This window comes from Bactrocera neohumeralis, chromosome 3 (genome assembly GCF_024586455.1).
Source record: "Bactrocera neohumeralis isolate Rockhampton chromosome 3, APGP_CSIRO_Bneo_wtdbg2-racon-allhic-juicebox.fasta_v2, whole genome shotgun sequence".
In the NCBI taxonomy this organism is placed as follows: domain Eukaryota; kingdom Metazoa; phylum Arthropoda; class Insecta; order Diptera; family Tephritidae; genus Bactrocera; species Bactrocera neohumeralis.
Window position 1 is genome coordinate 27,872,762 of NC_065920.1, and position 21,380 is coordinate 27,894,141.

General features: G+C 38.0%; 1 protein-coding gene across 1 annotated transcript in view; it reads right to left on the reverse strand.

Annotated features, from left to right (window-relative positions):
• Positions 1 to 21,380, reverse strand: part of LOC126753304 (protein FAM107B) — a 68,445-nt gene that overhangs the window by 17,413 nt on the left and 29,652 nt on the right. The window contains exon 2 of the transcript XR_007666112.1: positions 8,043 to 8,074. The gene's annotated coding sequence lies outside the window, so the exon portion shown is untranslated. The remainder of the gene's footprint in view (positions 1 to 8,042; positions 8,075 to 21,380) is intronic.

Consider the following 21,380-nt stretch of genomic DNA (forward strand, 5'->3'; position numbering starts at 1 on the left):
AATTTTATTTGACTTTTAGTTCATTGTATTTTCATTGTTTCAGAGTGCTCTTCAATACTATTAATAAATGTTTTGCACAAATAAAGTCTTATTTTACAATAAATGTATGTACATAAGTATTCTTTTTTTTGGATACTAAGAAACTATACGGAAGTTTCCTAATAATCTAGGTTAACATTATTAAAATTGCCTCGAAGACCATAAAATCTTGCGGCGAAACAGGACTGTTTCTATTTTTATTATATTATTTCAGCTTGTTATTGCTTTTCTAGCTCATCTCAGCTGCAGAGCATTATTTTGGTGTTCTAGTAGAATATGTCCGCGGTAATTGCTATTATTTGGCTTGCCTCGCAATTTCAGCATGGTATGGTGAGAAATATTGCTATAATATTCAACTTGCACTGATATTATAAATTTTGAATGAAATTCCTTCAAACAAAATCTACAAGGTCTGACCGAAGACTTAAATCTGATACAGCGGGGAGTTCGCTGCAATCTGCTCATTAGGTTTGGCCTTTTGGGGAGATTTGTTGAGGCTGTGGTTTAAATCTAAAGACAAGTAGAATTCAAAATTCAGTTCAGTGTAGAGTCGCACTATTGCCGGGTGTCGGACCCACGGCATGTAGAAGAACCCGACCAAGGTGGAAAAGGTGACCCTTCCACCTGACCAATTGGAACGAAATAATAGTTGCAAAAAGCTTGTGTTGTTTGGAACCCTCATCAGCGCTATGTTTTGATCTATTTATGTGCTTTTAAACACTGTGAGGTAAGGCCGCCGTCGGCAGATACTCATGCAAAAACACAACGACTGTTACCCTAGCTTTTGTGTACCTGTATTAATGAAGGGCCTGCGACTTACATACAAGCAATTTCTCTAAAATCGAATATTTTCATTATAAATTTTTTGCGATGAGTTTCTTTTAGAAAGAGAGTATTTTGCTACCGCAACCGACCTTTAAATGGTTAGAGGTAGTCGGAATTTAAATAAAATCAGTTTTTTCGTTTTTGAATTTTTTAAGGTGTAATACCTTAGAAATCTTTTCTGAAAATTTGAAGTAAATCCGATGAACCCTTTTTGAGTTATTTGATAATAAGCAAAGTGTTCTCTGCATGAAATAATAGCGCCCTGATCGAAGAATTCTCTTCTTCATTTCGATTTTAGACAAACAATTAACTAATGATTTTCCCGAAAATGTAGCAAAAAATTTCTTGAGGCCTCCATTTTGTTAATTCAACAAAAAAAGCTTCGATCGGACACTAGATTATTCATAATATAACTGTTTTTTGTCCGACGGATTTTAAATAAATTTCCAAGAATTAGTGATGATTAACAGATCAACACAAATAGACAGTATTTTTAAAATTACTTATTTTTTTTTTGTTTTAACTGCAGTCAAGTGTCGAAAATTAATTAATTAAATTTTTAATTTTTTATTATGACTCTGGCTACTGCTAAGCCCTTAAGTGGCACATCTAGCGTGAAATTTTAATATTTTGCTATACTTCGATAATTTATGCTGTTAAAAATAACATATTCAAATGTCAAATAGATATCCGAAATAGTTTTTGAGTTACAGACATGTGAAGGTTAACCGTCCAGTGCAATCAACGCCATCAGTTTATCTTTAAACGCGTTTTTCTCGAAACAGCATAGGGTTTGATTTTTACGGAGTGTAATGAGATTTCGGCTATAATCGCGTAAGCGGTGTCTACGCCAATTAAGAAGAAGAAGAATGAGATTTTTTTATATTTCATTAATTGAGAAGGCCGGTTCATTGCAGCCGTGGAGGTCTTTATATTAATGCCGTCGGAGATCTGGTATAACTTAAAAAATATTTAATTTTTTTCACTGTGTATTCTTGAAACATGTATGTAACGGGTGATCCAAGTAGAAGCATGAGTGACGTCAAGCTCTGATGTTATTTTTGTTCAGTATTGTTTGGCATTTCATTACGTTTACAAATCGTTCAACTTTATTACAAAAATTCACGTTCTATAAGTAATGTGTTTCGCGCACCTCACTCAACCTATTGCCAACATAATCGGTTTGCTGAGCATTCTACCAGTACCATTCGCAACACCAGTACCCACCTTGAGACCCAGCATTCATTATTGGATAATATTCGACCGAATGAGGGAACACTTAGGTGAGCAGATAATTTCACGTTTTGGGCCGGTCGTTTGGCCACCAAGATCGTGTGATATCACACCGTTAGACTTTTTCTTGTGGGGATATGTTAAGTCTATGCAGACAATTTCGGATTTCAAAATGCTCGAAAGAGTCTTTGAAAATTGGCCTCAACGCATGGATCATCTGCGACGAAACCGCGGCTAAAATTAAAAAAAAAACAAGAAAAATGTCAAATGTGAAAGTTTTTCATACAAGAACTTGATTCCGATCGTTCAGTTTATATGGCAGCTATATGTTATAGTGGTCCGATATCAGCCGTTCCGACAAATGAGCAGCTTCTTGAAGAGAAAATGCCGTTTGCAAAATTTCAAAACGATATCTTAAAAACTGAGGGACTAGTTCGTATATATACAGACGGACGGACAGACAGACAGACGGACATGGTTAAATCGACTCAGCTCAACATACTGATCATTTATATATATACTTTATAGGGTCTCCGACGCTTCTTTCTGGGTGTTACAAACATCGTGACAAACTTAATATACCCTGTTCAGGGTATAATAATCTTCAAAAAGTAAATGCCAAAGAATTGCTCTTTCGAACGATAATAAAAATTCACCATTAAATTTGAAGTTTCTGTGCTTTTTCTTTTAAAAAGTAGGAAATCTCAAAATGGATCCTCCTATACTAGTGAAACAAAACAACAACCAACCGTTTAAACGCAAGTATTATCATCTCCAGCACTCATTATTTTTACTTTACTCAGCGTTCTCTACCTTCAAAGATTTTAATCACTTGAAAGCTTATTCAGGGTCACCAAAGAAGGCAGAACTTTCAGTGGCGCAGCCTTTACCGCCATAAATGCAAGAGAGAGAGAGAGAGAGAGAGGAGCAAAATAAACAACAAAGCCACTGTGCGAAACAAGATCCCACATATCACTACTTATACAACACATTTGCACGTTGGCATGTGTGTGTAGTATTTGTTGTAACATCTGAGCAACCTCCAAAATTGTCAATGAAAAACCTTGACCTACATAAGCTCGTGTGAGCTTCGCAAAAACAGGCTCACAATAACAACAGCAGCACAACGTCGCACACAGCGCACATATTGGCTGCATCCTGCCGCCTCTCTCCCTCCTGCCACATTATTTGCGATAATTGTTTTTGTACAACCGCTTAAATTTGTTGCTGTATAATATTGTTATTGGTTTTAGTTGTTGCAAAACGCGTCTCGATAATATGAGCGCGCACTAGAAGTACACTCAAGTGGCATGGAAAATATCTATTATAATAAGTCCTGCAGAGCAATTCTGCTTTCCTGGGAAAATTTTGCTCCATGAGGAAAATGGCCGCTCAAATGTGAAAAATGAAAAATATTAGAACAAAGCATGGAAAACCGGAAGTGAGCACAAAAGGCTTTGAGCTGGCGAGTGGAGGTTGCTTGCTGGCTGTAAACGAGTGACAAAGCAGCACAAAGAGCAGTACAAAAACAAAAAATGTGCGGTAAACGCGAGAGATGAGCAAAATGCATACACAAATCGGGAGGCAGACGAAGCAGGCTTCAGGAAATGGGAATTAGCGGAGACTAAGCGTGAGAGACTGTTTGCTGGAAGCGTTTTAAGGCAATTTTAACGAAATAAGTTGGCATTAAAACAACAAAAAAGCTTGAATTTTTTTTTCATATGCTTATATTGCTCTTCTCATTTAGAAATGACATTGAAAACTCACAAAAAATAACTAAAGTAAAAACATTTAGCTTCAATGCACTTCACAAATCAAAAGCTTCCTTAATTGATTTTGATCGTTCACTTTGTATGACAGCTATATGATATAGGCGCCCGACCGGGGAAATTTCCAAGGCATTGTAGCCTTGTTCTAGGTAATAATCTATGCCAAATTTTGTAAAGACACCTCGTCAATCGAAAAGTTTTCGAAGAAAAACTTAATTTGGATCGTTATGTTGGTATGCCATCTATACTGTATAGTGATCCGATCTCAACAATATCTTCGGTTATTATATCGCTGATTTGGAAAATAATTCATGCTCAATTTCGTGAAGATATCTCAGCAAATGAAAAAGTTTCCTATAATTCCGCCAAAACTAACCAGCGATTTCCAGCAAAACTAACAGACCTATAGAAAAAAGTTATATAAGAAAGTTGTAGGCAATGGCATTAGCATTGTAAACATTAACACTTTTTTCACATAACCTCAAAATGTATATGAATAATTCAAACATCTACAAATTTTCGTTTTTTTATGAATTTTTGTGATCCGATCTCAACAATATCTTCAGATATCATATCGTTCGTGCAGATATCTTATCAAATGAACAAGTTTTCCATACAAGCACTTGTTTCCGATCGTTCAGTTTATATATCAGCTATATGCTAGAGTGTTCCAATATTGGCAGTACCGACAAAAAAGCAGCTTCTTGAGAAGAAAACGCCGTGTACAAATTTTCTTAGTGATATTTTAAAAAATAGAGTTCGCGTACACAGACGGACATGCTATAGCTTAGCCCTAGGATCAGAATTCATAAAACTGTGAAACAATGTAAACAAAAGTATTTTTTTTTTTAATTTTAACACTAAAAATATCTAAATTTAATTATATTGAACATATAACGTAACATGAATTTTGAGGAGAAGCACAATAAATTCTCTTTATCGCAAGTTTTGATTCCACTCCACGCACTAAATATACTCCATCCTATAACGAGTATGAATTCTTCCCCTGTTTATGTTTACATTGTTCCCTTTGTGCGCATACAAACTCCACTCACACACCCCATACACTCCATACACGCACACCCACTCAAACACATAATGCCTTTTTTATGATCAGACAGTTACTTTACACGAGTACACACTGTTATGCGCAAATATTCACACGCTCCCTCTCCAATCGCTTCAGATTCCCCAACTAGATGCAATTTGAGTGCCAAAGCTCCACTGGCGGTGTGGCCTAACCGTTGCATTGGAGCCTAAACTCAATGCTTAAACAACTCTAACTCAAATACTCCGTCTCAATTGAACAGGCGAACAAAATTATCTGGAAGATATGCGCGTGCTCCCCATAACACAACCACAAGCAGCAACAAGGAGAGCTACATACAAACACTGAAGCTTTGAAAAGCCAGCCAGCCAGTAACAACAGCAATTGTCGACAGTTGCCGAGTGGATATTTTGTAGATAAGTACGAACAATGACAGTTAAGCGAAATTCAAAGAAAGGGGTTTCAACCACCGAGTGAGTGTGACTAAATTTCATGCGAATTATATGTTTTCGAATATAACATATATGTATATATACATAATTATATGTATGTATAGGTAAATCCATATAAAGGAGTATATATGTATGTATATACTGATATATTTATTGTTGTATACAAGAACGCAGTTATGCGTCTACATAAAACGTTAAAACAGTATAGAAATGCGAATGATTTGTGGGAAATTCATAGTCTGTTAAACATGTTTAGTCAGCAATCACAGAGGACATAAGGGTTGCCAACTAAAACCAATATCAATTAATTACTGATAATATTTCGTAGTTGAATGTCGAAGAAACGATAAAAAAACGTTAACTTCGGTTACACCGAAGCTGTAATATCCTTCATAGAAAAAATTGTTGATGTTTTTACAGTTTTTATGGCAGTTACATATGTATATGCTATAGTGCTCAGATCGGAAAATTCAATCGGAGGTTGTAGCGTTGCCTTGGACAATAAGCTATGCCGAGTTTGGTAAAGATACCTCATCAAATAAAATAGTTTTCTATACAAAAACTTGACCTTGATGGTTTTGTTTATATGGTAGCTATATTCTATAGACGTCCGATCTGAAAATTTTGTTCGGAGATTATACCGTTGTCTTGAACTATGTAATTCGGCATAGAATTTGGTGAAGACATTTCGTCAAAGAAAGTACTTTTCAATACCAGAACATGTACTGAATCGTTAACTTTGTATGACAGCAATATGATGTAGTGGTCCGATATCGGCGGTTCCGAATGAGCAGTTGCTTGGGTGCGGAATCAAATTTCTGGTGCCGAAAAATTCAGAATGTTGGAAAAGTCCATCGGTGATAATTGTTTGTCGCGAGTAAATGTTTTTGATAGGAACAAATTATTCAAAGAGGGTCGAGAACGCGTTGACGACGAATCACATTCAAGACGGCCACCAACATCAACTGATAATAAACAATACGTCAATAAAATAAAGGAACTAGCACTTGAGAATCGACGATTAACAGTCAGAGGTCTCACTGTCATCGTTAGAATATTGGAGGATGTTATAAAACGTATTATTAGTGGCGATGAGTCTTGGATGTATGCTTACAAACTGAAAACAGATGATCTATCGGCCGAATATCGTGGCAAAAGTATGCCGAAGCCGAAAAAAATCACGTTCAAGTAGGTCAAAAACCAAGATAATGTTGATAGGACTTTTTGAAGGTCAGAACCGGAACTCAGAATAAAAGTAAAATTATAAAAGGTACGTTGGTTTAAAAAGGAGATCGAAGGAACAAGTAAGTTACAGTAATCAATGTGAAAAGTACCATTCGGCAACTCGTTTGATGAAAGTCATACGATTTTTTCCCCTGAATTTCTTTTTAATTAAAACATTTAGAGCCATGGCAGATTATCAATTTCAACTGACCAAGCCTTCAGCATACGCCGATTCCATCTTTGCAATTTCTAAAGGTGAGAAGGCATGAGTGAGTGACCGGTATGATATAATATTACTCAATTTCCTCTTTTTTAAAAGTAGAAGTAATTTGAACTGTTTATCATCCACACAACCTATTGAATGCAAGATCTGTTCATTACACTAGAACAATTGAAAGTCTTATCTGAGGCAGCTGAGGGAACCCTGTTCCCGATAAGACACCCGCTCTTTTATTCTCATTTACTTGGATGACCGAGAACTACAATAATATTTACTGAGTTTGTCACCAAAAATCTATTGATTACCCTTTATTATAACGGTTAATCCGAACAGTTTGAACATGCCATCATCAGTACTATTTGTCTGTCCCTGCAACGTGTTGTTTACTGATTTCGAATCTCCCAGCCTTAGCGAGCGAATAGAACAAACAAGTGGCATAAATCATACAAGTTTGTTGGTATAAGCAAGAAGCTATGAAATACGCTGAAATATTAATGTGGTATCAATATGATCTCCTATCTTAAATTTCACTCTATAACTTTGTTGTCGCTAAGAAGAGAGCTCAGTTTATCAGAATGCCCAATGGATTGTAAAATCTTACTTTTGCGTTAGAAATACCGAATGTCGAAGCCTAATCTCAATCTTACATATCTTTTTTTCTACAACATAGAAAATATCACTACAGAAATAGCCGAAATGTTAAAGGAACAGACCATTTTATATATTATTTTTGAGCTTAGTTTGAGCATTTTTTTTTAATTCAATCCTTGATGTAGTCCAGAGTAGATAATTTTTAGAGTAAAAAACCAAAGCATTGCAAGATGAAACCCATTGGAAACAAAATATAAAATAACAAAAACTAAAGGATAAGATAATTTACGGGCAAACAGCGATCGAGAAAACGAATGAAAGTGCACGGGGTTGAATTTAAAACGGTTTACATCGATTTCCGGCAAAATTACAAGTCCTATAGGAAAAAATTATATGGGAGAGTTGTCGGCAAAAAAAAAATCCGCAACTTTTGAATTGACACTTTTTTCACATAACCTCAAATTTTATATGAAAAATTCAAATATCTAAATATTTAGTGCTTTTAAGAATTTTTTCACTTTTTAACATTTTCTAACGATTAGCACAGGTCTAGTGTGCGTGATCGGCAACGCAAGCTCTTATTAAACGTATTAAAAAACTTAACTATACACTAACGTCCAAAATAAGCAGCAATTACATACCTTATAATGTTCTATATAATGTTAACGAAACTCTGAAATAAAAAAAAATATAAATTAGTATTTTTCGAGAAGGATAAAATGTCTAAATTATTAAGAATTGCTTAACTCTAAGCCTAACCTCTAAATTTGTTAAAATGAATGTTAATTTTTGACACACAGGACAACCCTGGCGCGTGTCTGGACAAACACAATACAAATGGCGCCACAAAGCACACGATGACACGCACAAAGGTGGTTGGAGAAAAATGGCGCCGTCTGCGCCAAGTCGCTGGCATGCGACAAGAATTTTGTTTACAACATATGTATGTACGCATTATGTAAACATTTTGGTATATTATATGTATATAAGTATACATATTAAAAGTCGCACCAACTTTGGAATGCGATAAAATGATTGCTTCGCGCTGACGGTGTCTACAAATTCTTCACCCCTAATTGCTGGCATTCCACAATCGGGGATGAATGGCGCAAATATGTGCGCGCACACACTAACACACACACACACACACACAAAACAACCCAGTTAAGTCTATTCGTAGGGACAAAGCCAGTTGAGTCAGCACTCATACGCCATGGCCAACACAACGCTTAGAATGCTTTAGGGAATGGCGTGCCAGCTGCTTGCTGCCAACTGCTGTGAGCCTCTGTAAATGCTCCTCTAGTTGACTTTCGTAGCTGTTGCAGCTGTCGATGTGGCAACAGTAGTCCTTCTGTTATTTGAACGCTTCGTCGTTGTTTGCTGCAACGCATTTTTGTTTTCTCCACGCCTAATGCTCGACCGCTTCGCATGCTTCTCTATTTTGATTGATTTTTCATGATACGTTCTCGTAACATTTCTGCTGTCATACGCGTCGCTACTGCATTTCCATTGTGACGTCACGACGGCACGTAAACGTCAATAAATAGATTTCCCTGGTTTTTCAACAGGAAAACAGAAACAGGAACAGAAACAGAAACGCGGCGCAATGTTGCAATTGATTTTATGCACACTTTGGAGCACATCTTGCTCGACCAGCGCGCGCTTTCGGTTCGCGCCACTGCTTGGCAATGAGACATATGTATATGTATGCTCTGCTGGCTGTTAACACCGACTCGCTGGCTGTCAGTGCGTCGCCTTATCTGACTACTATCTGCGCAGTGACATTTTTTTGCTGTTTACTGTGCGTCAACGCCCAGTAGTGGTGTCTGCAACATATGGCTGTGTGGGGACGCGTGCATGGCCTGGCTTTGCTGCATGTAATTTTATTGTTTTTTATCACATTTTCAATGTTAAAGCTTTTATCAGTTTCCCCATTATCGAACTAATAGCCGCAGCTATTAATCTTCGCGCACACACAAGCGCAGACATTTCAGCGAGTGAAAAGTAACCGAATGCCGCTTTAAATTCGACAAATCATTTTCACTTGATTAGTTTTTCACTGTTACTTTTTATGTATTTCTTTCTCCTTTGAAAAGCAATAAAACTTGATGACTCAAACAGTTTAGAAAAACAATAAAAAAATAGCGCGGACAGACAGCACGACGCGTCAAATTGGCCGTTAAAAAGTGCCGAAACGGCCATAAAACTTTTGCTGAGATTGTGTTTAGTGTTTACGATAACAGCCATAACAACAGGTCAATAGTAAGACCATCCTTTATTATACTTTTAACTATTGTTGAAGGCCACACTATGTTCTCTGAACGAATTGTTCAGATCGCGAATTGCTTTAGTATATACTTGCTATTCAAACCAAAAGATGTCAACCGAGTTCTTGTACGGAAAACTTTTTACTTGAAAATATATCTTCAAGAAATTTGGTACGGATTATTGCTGAAGCCAGTGATACAAATCCCAAATATATTTTTGGTTGGGAACACTTAAGAATATAGCTCCTATAGAAAGTGGCCCATAAAAATCAAGAAATTTTTTTTTTTCAAAATATTTATATACTCTATATTATATTATAAAACTAACATCAACTCGGAACTCCATCCTGTTGCAGCCAAAATTCGTACCCGCCTCTGTGTAGCAAAAAATTGCATGTCAACAAACACAAGGAAGGTTCGACGTCGAGAAGCTGCAATGACAACAGACAGTCGAACGATTTTCGACTCGACTTGCACTCCTGCTCTCTGAGAGCACTCGTCTACAACTCTGTATAAGGGAACTGCGAGACGGCATTTCAAACTCCTTACGTACAGCTGCAACCGAAACCATTAGTTTTCGGAAAATGTAAAAGAACAGCTGGTACGATGAGAACTGTCGTGTCGCAGCGGAAAGAAGGCAGACTGCCTACCTCGCAACGTTACAATCACCCACCACAACACGTGCGGGATAGGATAGATACCGAGAGTTGAAGAGGGAAGCGAGACGCATTTGTAGACAAAAAAGAGAGAGGCCGAAATACGTGAGTACGAAGAGCTTGACAAGCTGGCTGACAGGGGTAATGCTCGAAAATTTTGCGAAAAGATGCGACGACTAACAGGCCGACCAAAGCATACTCTTGTAGAACCCCCAGAGGTGATCTAGTAACCGATGCTCAGAGCATATTAAAATTATGAAGGGAACACTTGTCTAGCCTGCTGAATGGCAGTGAAAGTATAAAGCCAGGAGAAGGCGTACTTGATTCCCCAATCGATGACGATGGAGCAAACGTTCCATTGCCCGACCATGAAGGAGTTCGAATAGCAATTACCCGTCTGAAGAACAACAAACTACCGGAGACCGAAGGACTGCCGGCCGAGCTATTCAAATACGATGGCAAAGGACTGATAAGGAGCATGCATCGGCTTCTTTTTAGTATAAGGTCGGACGAAAGCATGCCCGATGATTGGAATTTAAGTGTTTTCTGACCAATCCACAAAAAGGGGGACCTCACAGTCTGCGTAAACTACCGTGGAATGCGCCTCCTGAACATCGCATATAAGGTTTTATCGAGCGTACTGTGTGAAAGATTAAATCCCACCGCCAACAAACTGATTAGACTTTATCAGTTTGGCTTTAGACCTGGAAAATCAACAACCGACCAGGTATTCACCATGCGTCAAATCTTGGAAAAGATTCGTGAAAAGAGAATCGCCACACACCACCTCTTCGTCGATTTCAAAGCTGCTTTCGACAGCACGAAGAGGAGCTGCCTTTCTGCCGCGATGTCTGAATTTGGTATCCCCGCAAAACTAATACGGTTGTGTAAACTGACGTTGAGTAACACCAGAAGCTCCGTCAGGATCGGGAAGGACCTCTCCGAGCCGTTCGATACCACTTTTAACACCAACAACAACGTCAGGAGAGGAAGAGGAATACCACCACTTCGATGGAAATACCAGGTAGAGAAAATCTCCAATTACCGCCAATTAACGAAAAAGAGGAACGACTGGCACGCTGTTGTAAACTCGGTTATCAACACCAATAAAGAAGAGAAGAAGACTCAACTGAAGTGAGCTTCATCGCTGAGCAAAATTTTCTTGTGGAAATCGGATCGGTGGCCATCTCGTTTTGGGTCCAATCACCGAACATGCGTCGCACTTAATAGTCGTTGGGCTTCAATTCTTGCACGAGTTGGATTTTGTAAGACCGTAAACCAAAATCTATTTCGTAAATTTTCCTTAGCTTTGCGTAATGTAAGGCGTCTCTGAGGATGCGCCTTATCAACTAACGTAGGCTGCTCACAAAGATCCACTGCTTAAGGTTAAACGAAGAAGCAATCATGTTACTTTCAGGGAGAAATTCAATCAAAATCACTTGGATACCCATACTTACATACATAGGAAAATAGTTACGGAAAGGAACACAAGCGAAGCAGTCCGCATTAATCTAGTTTAGCTCTTTCAAAGATCACATTAGGTTTCGGATCGCCAACAATACAAGTCGTACCACAAAATTACTTTTGAAGTAGTGCAGAAGGTGAACAGACCAAAAGGCTTATATTCGATGCTCATCGCATCAAAAGTGAATTGCCCTTGAGAGCTCACATTCAGAAGTTTTCTAGATATTGGTCGAATGGGACTCACTTGGCAGCGCAGAAAACATAAGAGCGCCCTCTTGCAGAAATTTAAAATTAATACAACGGTAGCAACGCTGCGCCCTTCACTAATTAAAAATACATTTTTCAATTACTCACTACCGGTTCCTCATTTCATACTTCCGGACGTGATAATTACCCACGTACACACACATACATGTGCAAATATTTATGATGACACGCCATTTTCTTGACTAAATAATTTACTTTCATATACCGTGAGGCATGTGTGCATAGCTAAGTAACGGGTATTATATAAGCAAACTTGGCACATATACACACACACACACATGTAAGCAGTTGTGCACTCATAGAGAAGCTGTCAGCGCCACTTGCTTGCATGCGTTTTTGGAAGATGACTTGTTGCAGCCACATATTAAAAACTAGTGAGCTTGTAAATAAACGTCTATCGCCGCTTGGGCGCTTAGCAGACCTGTGCTTCCTGCTGAGTTCAAGCTATTAGGTTGTCAGTCATTAGCGTGTGTTTAGGTGCGCCAAAATTTTATTGTCGCGCATTTACACTTTATTTTTGGATATTTAATTACTTGGCTTTTAATGCGAATGTTGCTGTGCTTCGCTAAGTACAGTTGGCGCAAGGAAGATTAGAAAAAATGCACATGCATACAATGTACCCTGAGCATGCGAAGACTAACTAAGGATCAGAAAATAATAAGATTTTTTTAATTTTAGTATTATTTTGTTATTTTCTTACAAAGAAGTAGCTCATTTGTCAGAACCGTCGATATCGGACAGCTATTACATACAGTTGTCATACAAACTGATCCATCTAACTCAACGCCTTGTATGGAAAACTTGTTCATTTTACAAAATATCTTCATCTAATTTGGTATAGATTATTAGCCAAAGCTACTTTCAAATTTCCCGAGAAATTGTTCAGATCGGACTTCTATAGCATATAGCTGCCATACAAACTAAACGATCAAAATCAAATCTTTGTATGGGGAACTTTTTTATTTGACAAGGTATCTGCACGAAATTTTGACACAAAACATTGTTCAATGCAAGGCTACAAGCCCCGACCAAATTCTTTAGATTGGGTAACTCTAGCATACAGCTGCCATACAAACTGACCGATCCAACTCAAGCCATTAAATGAAAAATTGGTAAGTTTACAAGATATCTTCACGAAATTCGGCCAAGATTATTATCCAAAAAAAGTTTATAATTTGCCAAGAAATATTTCAGATCGGGCTACTATAGCGCATAGCTGCCATACAAACTGAACGGTCAAAATCAAGTCTTTGTATGGAGAACTTTTTTATTTGACAAGATATTAACACGAAATTTGGCTCAGATTATTATCTGAAGCAATTTTATAATTTCCCAAAAAATTTTTCAGATCGGACTTTTATAGCATATAGCTTCCATACAAACCGATCGATCAAAAATATGTTCTTGTATGGGGAACTTTTTTATGTGACAAGGTATTTTCTTGATATTTCACATAGAGTATTGCCAAAATCAATGCGGTACAATCTCTGAAGAAAATATTTAGATCGGGTCACTATAGCATATATCTGCCATACAAAGTGACCTATCCAACTCAAGCCCTCATATGGAAAACTTGTTTATTTTACAAGATATCTTCACGAAATTTGACATAGATTATTACGCAAAGCAATTTTATAATCTCCTAAAAAATTGTTCAGATCGGGCTACTATATAATATAGCTGCCATACAAACTGGCCGAATAAAGTTGAGTTCTTTTAAAGAAAACTTCTTTATTTGTGAAGGGTATTCTTGTTTCCATGCAACCCAAGCTAACGTTTTCACCTGTTTGACATTAACAACAACAAACTGCACTACTGTTCAGCAGCGGCCACCCACTGCCATACTCAAGTAAAATGTATGCATGTGTGCGTGCCTGGTGCTTGCCATCAAAGTAGCGCAAAATAACAAACACAGAAGTTACGCAACGCTGTTTATTTCGGGATGAACGCAATGCAAACGTCAGACTGCAGCGATGTGGCGGTGGTGCAGCTGTTTTTGCCGCAGTTGGCAGCACTGCAACTGTGAGTGTACGCGTGCGTCAGCAAAGGCTGATAAAACAAATGGAGCTAAGATGTCCGAGCGCCCAAGCAACGTTCAGTCAGTGCCAGTGCCAAGTTGGACGCAAATATTTGCGGCTCGTTGCAGCTATGCGTACGCACACATACAGACACGTACAGCCACATGTGATGCAATCGTCCGGGCTTGGCTGGGCCAATGCGCAGCCCATCGATTTGCAATCAATCAACGCCGTTAGGTGGGCGGAAGCACTTTCGAAATTCGCCAAAGTAAATGTGTGTGTGTGTGTATGAGTGTTTCCAGTTGTGTTTGTATGTGAGTGGTTGGCGGGACAGCAGCCTTGACCCGATTTCCGGCTCCTGCAGAATTTGCATGCCCAGCTGCAGCTCTACTCACCACGACTGCCTGCTGTTGCCGCCGCCCGAGACTTACAACGCTATTAGTCACTCCGGTGTGCGTGGTTGGCTGTGAGTGGGTTCAGCTGTACCGACGACTGTGCGCAATTCAGTGAGTTGACTCATGCACATCTGTGGAGCAACTTAATGCCGGAGTGTGCCGCCATACATACACATAAGTATATATTTGCATACATATGTATATCCATATGGTAAAATAAAGGCAAACGTTTACGTTGCCTGGCAATTGCTTTGCCACTTTCGCCGATTTATGGGTCCCGGGATGAAGTTGGCTCCAATTCGAAAAAATGGCTACTCAAATAAAACAATAAAGCAGCCGCTGCGTGCTCGTATGAGTGAAATTGTTGGCATGTGCGGGTGGTGTCATGCAAGCTTCTGGCACCGCATTTATTCTTATGTAAGACAGGCATACAAATATGTACATATGTATTATATGGGTCTGTATGTAGATATCTGCTATTTCACTCAATAGAGGCGTAAACTCAGCAGCAGTTGTGCTTATCTTGCCAGTTCGTGTGTTTACTTACGGAGAAGCGTGTTCGTTAAATAAAGCTGAAGGCTTTGATACTTTTTAAGGCATCTAAATTTTTGTTATGAACTGGAAACTACACTTAACTCTGGTTTGAAAACTAATTTATAGCGGTGTCTGATTTAGTCTAACAAGCTAAATTTATAGGTAAACTAGATACATACATATTTTTTAGACTGAATAACGTTTTAGCTGAGCTTCATATCTTGAAAAGAGTTGTTTTAACACCCCACTTATGTGTGGCAACTAGCCTAGACTTACGGCGATTCTTATTTTATCAAAAACACAAGCCTACGAGTGATACAAAACTCTCAAAGACGGTCGAGAGATCGTTCAAGACATGTCTCGTTCTGGACGACCTTCGACCTCATCAACTGATAAAAAAGTGAAAATCGTCAGGAAAGCATTAGAGAGATGGCAAGCGAGCTGGACACCTCTTGCGAGTCCGTTCGAATGTTTTTGGTGGATATTTTGGGTATGAAACGCCTTCTTGCTCGACTCGTCCCGATAAAGCTGAATTTTTTTTTCAAAAAGAGAACCTTAAACAAGTTTCATGGGACATGCTTGATCGTGCGAATTCCGATCTCACAGTCATGAAAAGCATTATGACTGGCGCTGAGACATGGGTATGTCACAATGTGTATACAAAAGTGGTAGATCCTTTTACTAACTAAAACTTTGGCATAAAACTTTTTTCAATAGTAGGCGTGGCTTCGTCCTCTAACAAGTTCAATATATATGTATATCTCCTAAACTACAAAAACTAAATTTGCTAGGTATAAATCTTTCAAGAACTTCTACCGACAGTATGAAAATGGATGAAACCCATATAACGGTACTGTTAAAAACTACTAAAAGCGTGATAAATCCATAACTAAATCCGCTAGAAACATTAAATTTTACCTCCGAGATGGACGTGGCACGGCCCACTTTTTAGTGAAATCCCATATCTCCAGAATCAACCAAACCGATTTCGGCAAAATTAAGTACGAAGCATTTTTATGTCACAATGTAAAATTGGACGAAATCGGACAACAACCACGCCTACTTTCCATATAGCACAATTTTAAGTTCCACTTGATTCTTTCCACTTCCAGTACAAAAATCAAGAAGTAATTAATATAACGGGATAAAACTTTGCACGAATAATATCTTTAGTGTGTGCCACCTTATGATCGAGAATTGTTGAAATCAAATAAAAACTATTCAAGTCCCGAGGTACCGAATATTTAGATCCCGGTATCTGTAGTTGACTTTTGAACGAAAAGGCGGTTAATGTGTGATATATATGTAACAGAAATTAAGGGATAATTTATAATGTTATATCTCTTATATTGGTTCAAAATGGGTTGAATCGGAACAATACTTCCTTTAGCCCCCCCCCTATACTTGTTATAAAGATTTTCGAACTTTCGGGCGACTTTGTACTGCATATATCGGCCAATATGTGAGTTATCCGAATGAAAATAAGAGATTGATAACAGTGTATCTTTGTGCCTGAAATAGATAAATTTGAGCGAAAACTCGGCCCAGCCCCTATATGACTAATATTCTGATTTTCGAACATACGACTGATTTTATTCTATACACCTTAAAGTATTTCCCAGGCTTTGATTCTTGCAAGTTGCAGAGTGGAAAATGTTCGGTTGAACCCGAACTTAGCCCTTCCTTACTTGTTATACCCTGAACAGGGTTTATTAAGTTTGTCACGAAGTTTGTAACACCCAGAAGGAAGCGTCGGAGACCTTATAAAGTATATTATATAGTCAGTATGTTACGCTGAGTCGATTTAGCTATGTCCGCCTGTCTGTCCGTCTGTCTGACTATATGTATAGATACGAACTAGTCTCTCAGTTTTTAAGATATCGTTTTGAAATTTTTCAAACGTCATTTTCTCTTCAAGAAGCTGCTCATTTGTCGGAACGGCCGATATCGGAGCACTATAACATATAGCTGCCATACAAACCGAACGATCGGAATCAAGTTCTTCCAAGGCAACAATGTAATCTCCGAAGAAATTGTTCAGATCGGTTAACTATAGCATGTAGCTGCCATACAAACTGAATGATCGGAATCAAGTTCTTGTAGGGAAAACTTCCTCATTTGACAATGTATCTTTATGAAATTTGGTATAGATTATTTCCTAATGTAATCTTCGAAGAAATTGTTCCGATCGGTTAAATATAGCATATAGCTGCCATACAAACTGAATGATCGGAATCAAGTTCTTGTATGGAAAACTTTCACATTTGACAATATATCTTCACGAAATTTGGTATAGATTATTTTCTAAGGCAACAATGTAATATCCGAAGAAATTGTTCAGATCGGCTCGTTAGCATATAGCTGTCATACAAACCGAACGATCGGAATCAAGTTCTTGTATGGAAAACTTTCGCATTTGACGTGATATCTTCACGAAATTTTACAAGGATTACTGCTTAAGGTAATAATATAATCTCCGAAATAATTGTTCAGATCGGATTGCTATAGCATATAGCTGCCATACAAACTGAACACATTGTTACTAAAAGAAATCCTGTGAAGGGTATATTAGCTTCGATGCAGCCGAAGTTAACGTTTTTTCTTGTTTTTCATTATTTTCATCGGCACTGGATTAATGTTATTATCACGAAAAGTATATAAACACGATTTAATAAACAAACACTCTTATATGGAACGTTGGCAATAAAAATTGCGTCATTTCCAAAATTCGGGTACAATAATTTCTAAGAATAAAAAGTAACAAAAAGCAAAAGATTTAATTTCAGCAAATTTCGACACTTCTTAAATATTTTTTCATTAGGACGGCCACTCCGTTTTTTATTAATTGCATTATTTGCCTTAAAATAATGGCTTATTTCTATGTTTCTAGTTTCTAGTGAAACTTCGGAAAGTTCCGAATTAGCTGCAACTCACGGCTAATTAAAAAGCGCCCACAAGTTTTGCTGTTGAGCTATTTTCGTACACGTGTGTAAATTCTCGCTCACTTCTCGCCGCCTCGCACAATCGATTCATACTGTTCCGTTAAGACCTAAAGCAATGCACGAACAGCCTCCGAAAATTCGCTGGAAATGCTGCGATCCAAAGTTTTCAGTTTTTCCAACAACACGAATTTTTTGTTTTTTTTTGTAATTTTAATTTTTTTATTTTTATTTTCATATTTTTTTTGTAATTGTTTTTTTTTTTCAATCCTTGTTTTTGTTCAACTTTATTAGCTTCGCATGCAAATGTTTATGCGTTTGCTGCTATTTGCTTTTATAGCGTTTTTGTTACTTCTGCGGCGTCTTCATCGGCGCTGTTTGCCGTCTTACCCAATTCTTTGTTTACAAATAGCGGCAAATGCTAAAATTGGCGTGTGTTTGTTTGTGTAATGTCTGTCTGCCGCAGTCACAGCCGCCCAACGCCTACCGCTAACCGCCGACGTCAACCGCCAGCATCCGTTAAAAGTGGAATGCTCGTTTCATTGCTCGGCCTAGCCGCATGTGGCACGCATTGAGGTATGTCTGCGTTTACGCAACAAAAACAACAAAAACAAAAGTGTGGCAATTGAGTGTGGTGAGGGAGGTGCGTCTATTGGCAGCCAAATATTGTACAATAAAAATTAATTCATTTGCACTAACGCTTTGCACACACACTCGCACGCGTAAAACGCTTGGCCACACAGTCAGCGCACCGTTCACCCGCTCATTTACTCCATTTGGTGGCGCAACTTGTTTATTAAGTGCATTGGAAAATTAGCACGGCATCAAAAGTGATTCAGTGGGCATGTAAAACAAGTACACACACATGCACATACATATCTAAGTATGTATGTTCGTGTGAACAAGTGTATTTACATATTTGTTTTCCAGTTGTTCTACGTGATTGCGCAAGCGAGTGTTTCATTAAGATAATTGTGAAGAAAATCGTTTAGAAATGCATTGGAAATTATTTCGAGGTAATTTGTTGCTTTTGTGGGAAATTTCTCATATGGCTGTCGAATCGCATGTTTATGCCTATTTTAGCTTCGATGACATAATAACTTTTTTTTACTCTGAATAATATAGTCTAAGTTTGCCACGAAATTTGTAACAGTTCCAAGGAAACGTCGGACACCCGATAAAGTGTGGTTTTTAGACATGTGGTTTTCAAGAAGAAATAAACCGCATATAACCTAAAGTTATGAACAAGAATTTAACTTAATTATACAGATAAGAGTTTAATATACTTATGTTTTAAAAATAGTTCCAGACAAGTGAAGGCCGCGGCTGGTTCGAATAAATTTCTGCCGATAGGCCCTCCTTTCAACCACTTTTCGCAGCATTTGGAATCGACGAATATTCTCTTCCAAGGCTTGACAGGTCTCTTTATATGCTTAGATATACGACCTAACCTAATCCTACAAGAGATAGTCCAGCGGTGTAAAGTCGCACAATCTTGGAGACCACGTCAAAAGCCTGAAACGGGAAATAATGCGCTCATCAAAAGCTTCCTTCAATAAAATGATTGTATCGTTGGATGTATGGCATTTAGAGCCGTCTTACTGAAACCAACGGTCATGCACATCCACATACTACAATTCAGGCACAAAGAAGTCATTGATCGTGGCTCAACGGCGTTTCTAATAGACCATAACATTATAATCGGCTTCATTTTTGAAAAAATATGGACCAATGATTCTCTTTGCTTATATGTACATATGTATGTACAGCACACCATGCAAAGACTTTATGAGCATGTAACGGCCTTTCAATAATGACTAGTAGATTATCGTCATTCCGAATGCGAAAATTGTGTATATAAAAGTAACCTTTCAATAAAAGTGAGCTTTATTTCCAAACAAAATTTTCAAGTAAAAACCGAGATCGGTGGGCATCTCGTTTTGAGCCGATTCATTTAAATTACGAGGCGCTTGATGGACGTACGGCCTCAATTCTTGCACGAGTTGCATTTTGTAAGCCCGTAAACCAAGATCCTTCCGCAAAATCTACCATGAAGTGGATAGCAACAGCTAATATTGTTATGCGCTATGGCGAATGGGTGCATTCGGGATGGTCCGCTCTGTATGATGTCTCTTAGGATCAGCAGATGCGAATTATCCACTAGAGAGAACGTGGTGCGAAACAAATCCCTGATTGCTCGATTTACCGACTCTGCTGGGCGATTATGTCGACCCAATATTTGACACAGCGCGCGATGCGCCGTGCAAACCGAATTATTATTTTGGTAATAAATTCGCATGATTTATAAAGTTGTTTCGGAGTAAGTCTGTTTATTATGAAAAGGCAAACCAAACGGACTATAAATCAGGGAACAGCTGGCAAACAGAACAACTCCAAAAAATGTATTGTCTCAATGAAAACCACACGTCTAAACAACACCCGTTATACTGTATATATGATCAGCGAGAAACACTTCGGACACTTTGTCGGAATCTCCGATTGCGGATCACTATTACAACCACAGCTGCCAAACAAACTGATCGATCACTAGTCATTGCCTGCAGAACTGCTGTGGATTATTGAACAAGCCAATGCTACAATCTCCGATGAAAATGTTCAAATGAGATCACTATATCAAAAAGCTTCCATTCAGACTGACTGATTCATATTCAGAATCTACATAAAATACATTTTTTTCTTATATAGAAACCTTAGTTCGACTTGAAGATTGTTTATAATTGTATCAAACCCTGTGGTTAGAAAGAACTCGTGATGTGTTTTCGTTGGTCGGTTACGTTTTCAGATTTAGTCATACATATAGTTGCTATAAGCCGAAGTTCACGATTTTCTTGGTTGTTTTATTTTATCGTATTTTACTAACTAAATAATATGCACAATCTTGAGAAGAGAGAGAGAGAAAGTTCCAATGACTTAAATGTCGAAAAATTTGTTTAGCCTCAGTAAAGCAGTTTCAAACTGAGCCTAAACCTTTAATCGTTTGGTTATGTAGAAGCAAAGCAAAACAAGAATAGAATCAATCAAAGGTTTGGAACATTTTTTGACAGATCAGATTTGTTAAGTATGCGGATCCATAAAATTGAGGCTCGAACTTAATAACAATCGTAACTAGTAATTAATTGTGGGAGTACAGTATCGTTTCTTAATTGTTGAAAAGCACATTGACAGGTAAAATAAATGTGCTGAGAAGATAGTTGAAATACTAAACAAATTTTCAAGGTTTGTTTCTTAGTGTTTTGATACTATAGTTGAGTTTTGACTCTATAGAGCTTCAAATAAGTCAAATAAGATAACTATCCACATCCTACTGGCATCACATACGAGCCAGATTCGCGTACGTAACGATGATATATTCAGAAAGTGAAGGGAAGTAGGCATGAAAAAGACGTTGGAACTCCCTCTGTGCTTCTGCCTTGGCTTG